The sequence below is a fragment of the Prionailurus bengalensis genome, chromosome F2 (genome assembly GCF_016509475.1).
Source record: "Prionailurus bengalensis isolate Pbe53 chromosome F2, Fcat_Pben_1.1_paternal_pri, whole genome shotgun sequence".
NCBI lineage: Eukaryota > Metazoa > Chordata > Mammalia > Carnivora > Felidae > Prionailurus > Prionailurus bengalensis.
This window is the reverse complement of record NC_057353.1, coordinates 57075314-57087515: the sequence shown is the minus strand read 5'-3', so window position 1 is coordinate 57087515 and position 12202 is coordinate 57075314.

Here is a 12202-nt window from a genome sequence, read left to right as displayed (position 1 = left end):
ATGAAATGCTAGAATATCTGTATGTTAGATATTCTGGAAATGTTAGAATATCTGGAGAATGTCATATAAAAGCATTATAATCCCAATAGCCAATGAACATAGCCAACATGAAGCAAGTCTGTAAAGCTAGCATTCCTAATCCTATGTTTAAACCAAGACTTTTCCCAGACTGTGATACTCTTTTTAGAATGATGCTTTTAAATACATAAAGTGAAATACAAAGGAAATTATAAATAAATAGTAAAAAAGTTACAAAAATATTTTGTGTTATATATGTAACAATGTGCATATGTATAAATATATACTAATATACATATGTATACATATATACATACTTCTTTACTATACATTAAATATGTAGCTAATATTGTCTGTAATTTTGTAGAGTATTATAAATAATAGTTTGAGATATTTGTGACATTTCACATGACATGAAAATATCTGTGATTTTTTTTTTAATTTTTTTTTCAACGTTTATTTATTTTTGGGACAGAGAGAGACAGAGCTTGAACGGGGGAGGGGCAGAGAGAGAGGGAGACACAGAATCGGAAACAGGCTCCAGGCTCTGAACCATCAGCCCAGAGCCCGACGCGGGGCTCGAACTCCCAGACCGCGAGATCGTGACCTGGCTGAAGTCGGACGCTTAACTGACTGCGCCACCCAGGCGCCCCCTTTTTTTTTTAATGTTTATTTATATTTTTAATGTTCTTGTTTATTTTTGAGACTGAGAGAGACAGAGCATGAGCAGGGGAGGGGCAGAGAGAGAGGGAGACACAGAATCCGAAGCAGACTCCAGGCTCTGAGCTGTCAGCACAGAGCCCGACGCGGGGCTCGAACTCACAGACTGTGAGATCATGACCTGAGCCGAAGCCAGACTTTCAACCAACTGAGCCACCCAGGTGCCCCTCTGTGATTTTTATTAGTGACAAAATCAGAGATTATTTTTGCTCAACTCTTTAACAGAAAGAAAATACTATATTTTAATGAAAATATCAGTGAAGATAAAGGTAGAACTTTTTCCCATGCAAGTTTCCAAACTCTTTGAATTCTACTGGCATATCAAGTTAATAACCCTTCCTTAGAGGTTGGAATTCACAGTAAGTACTTTGAGGGGGCAGGGAAGAAGTAAACATTGATTGCTCTCTTGAGCTGTTGGCAATGAAAATGGAATGTTTAATTTGAACTTTGGTTACCAAATAGCAGCATAAAGTCAATGGACTCAAAGAAGGAATCCCCAGTGAGAAGGTGTAAGTATAGATAGTATAATGTCATTAATCAATTAATTTATTAAAAGCAAATATTTTCTAACATTAAATATATGTATATTACTTTACTGGGAGGTATAAAAGATATTGGATGAGTAAAAATATAAGAAACACATGGATCTTATCCTGAAGTAACTTAAAATCTTGTCAAGCTATTAAACAATTGTTAAAATAATATGCCACACAATAATCCTGTGCAGTAACTATTCGCAATTTCAATGAGGAATGCATATTTTCTCTTCTATTTCATCTGTGTGTCTTTCCAAAGAATCTTTATGAGTTGAATGAAACTTTATCTATCAAATGTCATTTTCAGTTTAATGGGGGAAAACACCTAGAGTTTCAATAGAAATCAATTAAACAAGACAAGACAAAGGTCAAATTTTTATTTAAAGATATGCTATTTATTAAGGGAAATCTGTCTTCCTTTTCACCTAGTAGTTCTATTCAATAGGTTATTTTTTTTTAAAGCCAGAGAGTGGGTATTTGACATGGATTTTCAAATTATGTATTATTTATATATGGTGGAAAATATATCACTAGCTACCAGTGTGCAAGTATCATGAATGTTCACTGACCGGGGGATCTTTTGAAAGGACCATACGTTTGTAACTGTTAAAATCATATTTCAAGGTTAATGACATGAAGATTTCAATGTTTAAACAAAAACTACTCGTTTCTCTCTCTCTTCTACTCACTTTTCTCTGCCTCTCTCCATTTTTCCTTTTTTCTTCCAAATACATGCATATACAGACATAAATGTCTTGAAACAAATTAAAATAAATAGTAGTTATGATCATCAGGATTGTAATGATTACATACATATTTTTTTGTTTTGGGTTTTTCCAGAGTGCATACATTTAATTTTATTATAAAAATATAATAGTTTTAAATGAAAAAGGTAGCTTAAAATTTAAAAGTAGTTTTTACTTTTTTTTCTGATAATTTTCCTCAGAAGAATATCCACACCTAGAAGTGATAGCAGAAGAGCCTGAGCTTAGGACACTCATGTCCACTGTGTCAATATGAATAAAAACCCAAAGAATTAAAAGGGATAATGTCTACACAGAACAAATTGTTTAAATGAGTTAAAGAAAAGTGAGAATAAAATTAGTAAACCTATTAATAATTATTTTTGTCAAGTATCTATATTTTTTACTTTCCTTTTGTGGTTTGCATTGCATCAAAATTGCCTGGAATAAAATATTGCACGAACAGGTAGTTTTTTCCTTGAAAATTAAACTTCCTGTAAAAATGTAAAGTATGAAAAATATCCTGAGCCAATTTTTTTTTATTTTGTATGTTTTAAAAAACAAATATTTCTCCAAAAACTGTAGTAGTAGATGCTTAACTTTATAGAATAGTTTTTAAATGTCAAAAATCTTAAAAAGTACTTGACCAGGAGTTGGCTTTCTTATGATTAGTCCTGTGAGTCTATGGAGTTATGAATCTCTTTTTCTTTAAAGCAGTAACATTATCCAACCGAAGCTTTTATTTTACATTGCATTTTCCTGTTACTAAGATGTATTTAAAGTACTTTTCCTTGAATAGTGTCACATAACTAAGTGCAAAGCATCATTATTAAGTGACACTTTAAAATATTCCTTAGCACTAAAAAGGAGCAGAAACCGTATTATTTGCCCAGGAATTTAATAAGTGGTTTCTCTATACAAAGGACATTTTAGCTGTTTGTATGCCCCTTCACCCCTACTCACCACATGATGTAGCTAATGGCAAATCCTATCAGCACTCATTTGGGAAAGCAAAGCTCAAATTTTTATGTATAAATGATTTGATGCACTTTTTTAGTAATAATAGACTTCAGCAATACCTTGTTGTTTAAAATTGCAATTTCACTTTCAGCTCTCTGGATATGACTGATATCAGATGACAAAGATGCATATTTAGAGAATGAAAGTAAAAGTAATTTCGGTATAAAGTATGGAAAAGTTAATGTTAACGGAGTCACTTCAAGAATCAACAAATACATTTATTCATAAAATAAGTTTAATATGTAAACTATTTTTGAATGGCAAAACTAATAGTTCTTGTATAATACTTGTTTTGGAAATGCAAATCTATGGGGTTTGTACAGTGATAATTAACTCACAATCTACCTTTAAGTAACATTATACTTCTTCATGCATCATGTTAAAACCTTACAACAGTATACTTTCATTTCTTCCCCCCAGGCATTTTACCATTGTTTTCATACAGTTTACTTTTATTTTTACTTATATCATAAAACCCACAAAGCATTGTTATTAAAAGTCAACTAAATTTTAAATAATAAGAAAAGGGTATGTTTATTTACTTACATAAACCATTTCTGGTGCTCTTTATTAGTTGTATAGATCCAGAGTGACTTCTGTCATCATTTCCTTCCGTCTGAAAGACTATTTTTTTGTTTCTTTCTTGTTTAAATGTTAGCATTTTGGGCGCCTGGGTGGCTCAGTCGGTTAAGCGGCCGACTTCGGCTCAGGTCGTGATCTCACAGCCCTTGAGTTCTAGCCCCGCGTCGGGCTCTGTGCTGACAGCTCAGAGCCTGGAGCCTGTTTCGGATTCTGTGTCTCCCTCTCTCTGACCCTCCCCCGTTCATGCTGTCTCTCTCTGTCTCAAAAATAAATAAACGTTAAATAAATAAATAAATAAATAAATAAAAATAAATGTTAGCATTTTGACAAGCTTAGAGGAAGATCTTTTGACAATTATGTTTTGATCGTTTGAAAATTCACTGGATGGGCTCATTAGTAGAATAGAGATGACAGATGAAAGAGATGATGAACTTGAAATAGAATAATATATATCATTCACACTAGACCATAGAAATAAAAATGATTGAATAAAAAATGAACAGAGTCCCAGAGACCTGTGAGAAAATATCAAAAGGTCCAATATACATGTTATTGGAGTAGTAGGAGAGAAGAAGTTCGGGGCTGAGAAATTCTTGGAAGAAATAAATGTCAGAAGTCTTATTAAATCTGATGAAAAACAAACTTATGGATTAAAGAAGCTCAGTGAGCACCAAGGAGATGCATTCAAAGAAATCCACTTCTAGACACATCACAACTAAATTACTGAAAAAGCAGGTGGACATAGATTGAGTAAAGGAGGGCAAAGTGATGAAAGAACTATATCCCTATAGTGATGGAAAGCTCTGTTCTCCTCCCTGACGTCTTTTCAGAGGCCAATTTGTTAGAACACAGAAGTTAACCAGAGATTTTCTTTAGGTTGTGGTACTCAAGCCAAGTCTTATGCTCTGAGCAACTTTAGAAATCTGCAGACATGTTTGGTTTTTGTTAAAATAAGCTCTTCACCTCTAGAGTGCATCCAGACATCTTGGTCTTTCAGAAAGAGCTGTAGTCTAGAGAGATCCAACATGAAGCAGGTATAGGGAAAGATGAATTCAGCTTTGATGATTTCCCATCAAATCTGAAGACAGGAAAATAAAACAAGACAAAAGCAAATTTCACAATTTCCCAAGAGCACCTTCCAGCTTGAAAGTTTGACTTTATTCAACAAAGATACAACCAAGCTATTGTAAGCTCCTAAACTGTTTCAAATTCCTTCTCACCTATAAAGAAGAGTTTAGGTATTGCAGTTAAAAGCATGTTGAGGAACTGAAATGCGGATATGAGAGTCTATAAACTGTGACTGACAGCAAGATGCAAGTTCAGCTCTGTATTTCTCTGGTCCAAAGTCATACCCCTTTTTCCCATTAAAAAAAATCCATATGTATAATTTATAAACAACATCTCACTTGTCAAAAACAACACACTCTTAAAAAGCCAAGAGAAAAAACAGTTGATTTATCCAGGGAAGAGTTAATCAAGTTATAACATTCAGAAAAAAATAAATAAAACGGGAACAATTTTCAAGGGTTTTACTACGAACAAGACTGGTGAAATCTCTTGATATCAGGGGCATTATATCAAAAGGAAACTTATCACAACAATCTCTTTAGGAAAAGGAGGGTACAATTATTAATAAAACCATACTCATAAGAGAGTTTTTTGTAGTGGAAGGAGTTCAAGATTATTAGTGTTTCAGCTGCCTAATGTCGCAGCTAGTTTCTGTTTTCCTTGAGTGGCAAAGAACTAAAGAGGGATAGAGGTAGACACCTTTGACTTGATTAGAATGTGTATTCCATGAACTTCAATCATTCATAGAAGGGAATGCTTATGACACTCATAAGAGAAGTTTGTTGTTTATTTTTCTTAAGTTTAAGAAAGCATCTGAAAATAAAAGAGAAAAGGAAAACAAAGGAATGCAAAATAATTAGGGAATTGTTCAAATCAAGTGAATTACAATGATATTAAGGACATTGAAAAGGTGTTTTTTGTTTATTTTTTAAAAGTATGTATGTCGTACTTAAACATCTTTTTTCTTTAACCCTATACTGTATTTGGCTTTCTATTTTATTGATCCCACACAACCCTCGTCAGCTCTCTCCTTAACTCCTCCAGAGTACGCACTACTTATTATTGTTAGAAAAATTGAAGAAATAATGTTGCCTGGGGGCACCTGGGTGGCTTAGTTGTCAAGCGTCTGACTTCAGCTCAGGTCACAATCTCATGGTTCCTGAGTTTGAGCCCCACCTCAGGCTCTGTGCTGACAGCTCAGAGCCTGGAGCGTGCTGCAGATTCTGTGTTTCCTTCTCTCTCTGCCCCTCCCCTGATCATGCTCTAACTCTCTCTGTGTCTCAAAAATAAAAAAAATAAATAAATAAAGGAAAGAATATTGCTTGAATTATTTGCAAGTATACACTACATAATTTCAATTGGATTCTCTTTGCTACTCATCACTTTATTGTTTACTGCTTTCATTTTTTCAGACACATTTTATCCCAATAAGCTAACAGTCATATCCTTAACTATTTCAAGAAATTCCCATGGAATGCTTTTAATTTCTTTCCTTTGTATCTTTAAAAGTCTTATCTTTTAGCCTTTCTATTATCAATTTGCGGTCCTGTAAATTTATGTGTTTCCACTTCATTTTCTTTTATCTCACAACTTTTCCCTGGTGGCCTGTCATTCTTCACATTTTTACTATCACCACTTGGTAAATTACTCCTAAAAATCAAGCCCTGGCCAATTCTCCCATTTGAGAAACATATCAAAAAACTATTGGCTGGATATTTCCAACTATAAGGTTTTTCCAGCTTTTTAAATTCAACATTTTTGAACTTGAACTTATTATACATTATGATCAATTCTCTTAATTACCCTAAGTGCATGAATGACATCACCAGATCTACCCAAGCTAGAAAGTTGAGCTCTATCTGATCGAATTACTCCTTTCAACATTATTGTGTTGAATTAATATTTTCAATCTCAAACTTCCTGCATGCATTTCTTCTCATATTCTCATGCTCAACATTTTAGTTTAACTATTGTTGGACTATTGCAGTGATCTCAATGCAAATTTACCAACCTTAAATATATTTTAGGCAGAAATGTAAGATTAATTTTTGTAAGCCCAGTCATATGAAAATCACTCCATACTCTGAATACCCATGTCAACTAAACTCTCAATGTCTCTGCTGGAATTTGAGTTATTCTGAATTCTTCCCCCAGACTTTAGTACATAGTATTGGTTGCCTACCTACAGCTATCTTCCATTCTTCTACCTATATCCCCATTCTTGTTTGTTAATAGAGCCTTCTGCTTCTACTGTTTCCCCACAGACACTAGGAAAATTCTGATTAAGCCTAGAGAGGTTTATACTATTGCCTTTACCAGTGCTTTGTTAATGATGAAGCTTGTGAACCAATTCTACCTCAAGAGGGAAAGTTTGCTAACATCATTAGAAAATTCCTTGCTAGTTAAAAAGTCACACTGAAGAAAATCAATCTGCTGGATATTGTCATGTTTGATTATGACACTTAATGTGCAGTGGCCATTTTATAACTGAGTGAGGGAGGGAGTTTGCATGAGGAAATCCAGCACACTGAGGTTGGCTGAAAGTTGGAAAATAATATCAAGAATCACAATTGTTGGGAACATTGAGGCAGTGAAAACTATCCGTGGGACTCCCTTACCCATCAATTTCTTGTCTTTTAAAGTAATATTTTCTGTATTTTTGAAGCCGGTTGAGTTTTCTATTACCTATAAATGAAAGTATACTTCCATGTCCTTATACTGCAATTCCCACAAAAAGTATAGATGTTTATGTCTACATTAGATCTGCACCACTTACAAACTAACTTTGGACTGATCTTTAACTTCTCAATCTCTCAGTTTTTTCTTCTGAAAAACTGGAATAATAAAGTACCTAATTTTGGGGGCCATTATGAGGTTAAATAAGTTAGTACCAGTAAAACACTTAGAACAGTGAATGGCCCAATCAAAATGCTCAATAAAGGCTATGTATTGTTGTTCTTTTATTTTTGTTTACATTCTTCCTACTCATGCAAATTCCCAGGATGGTCAGGTAGCCCATCTCCATGTCATAGGTAAGATATTGCTATGGAGAATTTGCGTTCCTCCAAAATTCTACCCCCACCCCCCACACCAAGGTGATGCTATTAGGATGGGAGGCCTTTAGAAGGTGGTTAGGTCATAGGAGTGGAACACTCATGAGAAGGATTATTGCCCCTTTCTGAAAGACCCTAAGAGCTAGCTTGCACTTTTCTGCCATGTGACGTTACAGTGAGAAGATGGCAGTAAGGAAACACGCTCTCACCAGACAACAAATCTGCCAGAGACTTCATCTTGTACTTCCTGGCCTTCAGAGCTCTGAGAAATAAAGTCCTGTTGCTTATAAACTACTCAGTTTACAATTATTTGTTACCACAGCCCAAACAGACTAAGAGATTCATTTTTATCACGAGCTTTTAACAGGAGACTTCCAGTCTCTAAGTCAAAGGAAGAGAGGTATGAAGCATGGACAATGACCATCACTTCCTTTCATTGTCCATTGTCAGAACTATCACAGGAACCCAACTTAATGTCATGGGTAGCTGAGACATGTAGCATAGGATAGGAAATATTTGGTCAAAACCGTCTCTGTCACAGTTCATTTTTCTGCTCACCAAATCTCCCTTTGCCACCTCTTTCTACACATTAAACACAGTTGACTGCTTTCTAAGAGACACATCTTAAAATCCCATCCAAGCTTTATCCAGCTTCAACTTCAGGGTCTACAGATTGTGGTGCTCTCTCCATTAGGACAGATGAAGCTACTTTTTGTCCAAGCTATCTGCTTCCTTTTCCCTGACCACATACACCCATCATGGAATGTGGTATTAGTTTCCTGAGGCTGCTGTAACAAATCACCACAACCTAGTGACTTCAGAGAAATTGATATCTCATAGTTCTGGAGGCGAGAAGTTTAAACCTGAGCTGAGTTGTGCTCCCTCTATGGGCTCTAACGGAGAATCAATTTTTTACCTCTTTCAGATTCTATTGGCTGCTCTGAGATTCCTGGTCTTGTATTGTGTCACCCCACTCTCTGCCTCCGTCTTCATATGGTATTCTCCTCCTTCTGTTATTTCCTTTGTATCACTTATGAAGACACTTATGATAGCATTTAGAAATACCTGAAAGATACAGAATAATTGACTCTTCTCAAGGATATTTATTTATTTATTTATAATTTATTGTCAAGTTGGCTAACATACAGTGTATACAGTGTGCTCTTGGTTTGGGGAATAGATCCCCATGATTCATGGCTTACGTTCAATGCCCAGTGCTCATCCCATCAGAGCCCTCTTCAATGCCCATCACCCAGTTTCCCCTCTCACCCCATCAACCCTCAGTTTGTTCTCTGTATTTGAGTCTCTTGTGGTTTGCCTCCCTCTCTCTGTTTGTAACTATTTTCTTCCTCTTCCCTTCCCCCATGGTCTTCTGTTAAATTTCTCAACTTCCACATATGAGTGAAAACATACTTGTCTTTCTCTGACTGACTTATTTCACTTAGCATAATAGACACTTTTCAAAATATTTAATTTGATCTCTCCTACAAAGATTTTTCTTTCTTTTTTCTTTCTTTCCTTCTCTCTCTCTCTCTCTCTCTCTCTTTTAAATGAGGTAACATTTACAAGTTCCAGTGATGAGGACTTGATATTGTTGCATGACCACTATTCACCCGACCACAAAAATGATAAAGATATTTTGGCAGTAGAGAATTTGGCACAAGGAATTAAAAAAATAAATGGTGGGGCTAAAGCACAGAGAGCAAAGGAGAGAGAGTGGGAAGATAAGCTAGAGAGAAAGGAGGAATCAGATTAATAGAGCTTTGTAGGACACTCTAGAGGATACTAGTTCAAGCTGATCCAAGGCCCCATAATGTATTCATTCTTTTTTATATGTAATGTAGATTAAGGCCTCATTTTAAGATGATGTAGAAACTGAGATCTCCCTTCCTGATAGACTCAGCTGTGAAAAACGCTGTTAGCCAATAGTCTCCAGCTGCTATATCTTTGGGATCTGCCATAGCATTCACTTTGAGGTCGTACTTTCCCTGTCTCTAATAGTTCAAATACAATTTTTCCCAGTATATCTTTTGTACTTCCAATACCATGCTGTTTGCTGTAAGACTTGAACAGGCACCATTGGTAAGTGGAGTCATCCAAGAAGGCAGGTGTTTTTATGGAGTTACCTGGCAAAGAGGATTACATCCCAAGTGGTATGTGGGGTATGAATTATCCTCGGAACAAGGTGGCAGCCTATTACTAAAGATTTCACTGGTGATTATCTGAGAAAATGGTATGGTGAGGGGAACTAACTTGCCAGTGCAATGATTCAGATATTTGAAAGGTATAGGAGAACAATGTGTAAAAGTGAAGGGTAACTAGCTGGTTATTACTAAGCTGTAATAATTCTTCTAATGGAGGAAGAATACTTTCTTAACAGAAAAAAAAAATCAGAATTACTTCATTTAACTTCTCTTTCCTATAAAATGAGTACTGTTAACATGTTTCAAGTCATTAATATTAGTTAACTGATCAAATTAGTGGGAATTTTATCTAATACTTACATTGTTATGCTAAGCAATGGTTTTCAAATTCTACTGTCACCAGAGTTTCCTGAGACCCTATTTAAAATACACAAAACTCAACAATACATTTTGACTGAATAGTTCCGGGGACAAGTCAGCATTTAGACAGGCATTCCAGAGTATAGGCTTTCTAAAGAGCCTTAAAGAAAGTATACCTAGATTTGAAATTGAATGCTGTACTCAATAACGTATCAGAATATACATAATATTCATTTCAAGGTTGTTTTCATGTAAAATTTGGAACTCTGATGTTCTCATTATCTTTTAGAGTAATGTGATTAGAATAATTAGGGTTTGGAAGGACAGGCCAAGTCTTAAATAATATTCTCTCATGTTTATATGTTTGTTCTGATCTAATGAAGCTTGAAAGAGTCCAACTGTTGCCCTAATGTCTGATATATTTAGTAAAAATCAAATTAGTCATATCTCCCTTAGTTCCTTTGGTAAGCTGCCTATCTACACAGCTCACCTGGAGAACTCACCAGCCATAAACAGATGAGACAAATCATAACTTTGTTTTTGAGGAGTGAAAAATAGTCATCCCAAGATACCAGATTAATCTTCCCCCACTCCTAGTAGGCTGCTAGAAAAGGTGGATGGAAAGATACCTGTGAATTTACAAACTGAATACTTTTGTTAATTAAATGTTATAAATGAAATAAAGGGGGGTTGTTTCAGAAGAGAATTATTTTGCCTAGTAGGCCACAATTCCTAAATATAGCTGCTAAATCAGAATTGTGTATGTTGGGAGTCTAGAAGGAGAAACAGAATGAAAAGCTCTAGTGGAATTTCATAACGTTTTACAGCTTCTCGTATTTGCCTGGTTCAATTATAAAAACCTGAAATACCACTGCATTACATTAGTGCACACAACCATCTTCTTTCAATAGCACGATCATAGATCATACGAGTTTCCCTGCTCATCTGTCTGCTTTCACTCTTGTGGGCTTCTAGTTCCGTTTCTTTTTCTTTTTTTTTTAAAACCTTTATTTAAATCCAGGTTAGTCAACATACAGTGTAACAATGGTTTCAGTAGAATTTAGTGATTCAGCACCTATGTGTAACACCCAGTGCTCATCCCAGTGAGTACCCTCCTTAATGCCCATCACCCATTTAGCCCATCCCCCCACCCAATACCCCTCCAGCAACCCTCGATTTGTTCTCTGTCTTTAAGAGTCTTATGATTTGCATCCCTCTCTGTTTTTATCTTATTTTTCCTTCCCTTTACCTATGGTCATCTGTTGTGCTTTTTAAATTCTGCATATGAGTGAAATCATTGATATTTGTCTTTCTATGACTGACCTACTTTGCTTAGCATAATACACTCTAGTTCCACCCACATTGTTGCAAACAGCAATATTTCATTCTTTTTGATAGCCAACTAATATTCCATTATATATATATATATACACACACACACACACACACACACATATACACACCATCTCTTCTTTATCCATTCATCAGTCAATGGACATTTGGGCTCTTTCCATAATTTGGCTATTGTTGATAGTGCTGCCATATATCAGGGTGTAGGTGCCCCTTCAAATCAGCATTTTTGTATCCTTTGGATAAATACAACTGGATATGCTGATCTTTCTAAAATGCTGATTATGTCACTCCCACTTCTTATTGTTTTCAGGATAAAATTTCTATTTTCCACCAGTCGTGACTCTCTAACACATTATAACGTGCATTTCCCTGAAGCATTCTAAGCTCAAGCTATACGAAACCATTCTCTATTTCTGTACCCAAAGCCTCTTATCTGTTAGACCCTGAGCATGTTCTTTCCTCTAGTTGAAACACACTACCTTTCTCCACCCTTCATCCTCCAAGTGTGTTTCATCTAATTATCTTTCTTTGAATGTCAGCTTGAGCATCATGTCTCTGAGAAGCTTTCCCAAGACTGTGACCTTCCTATGTGCTTTTTAAATGTC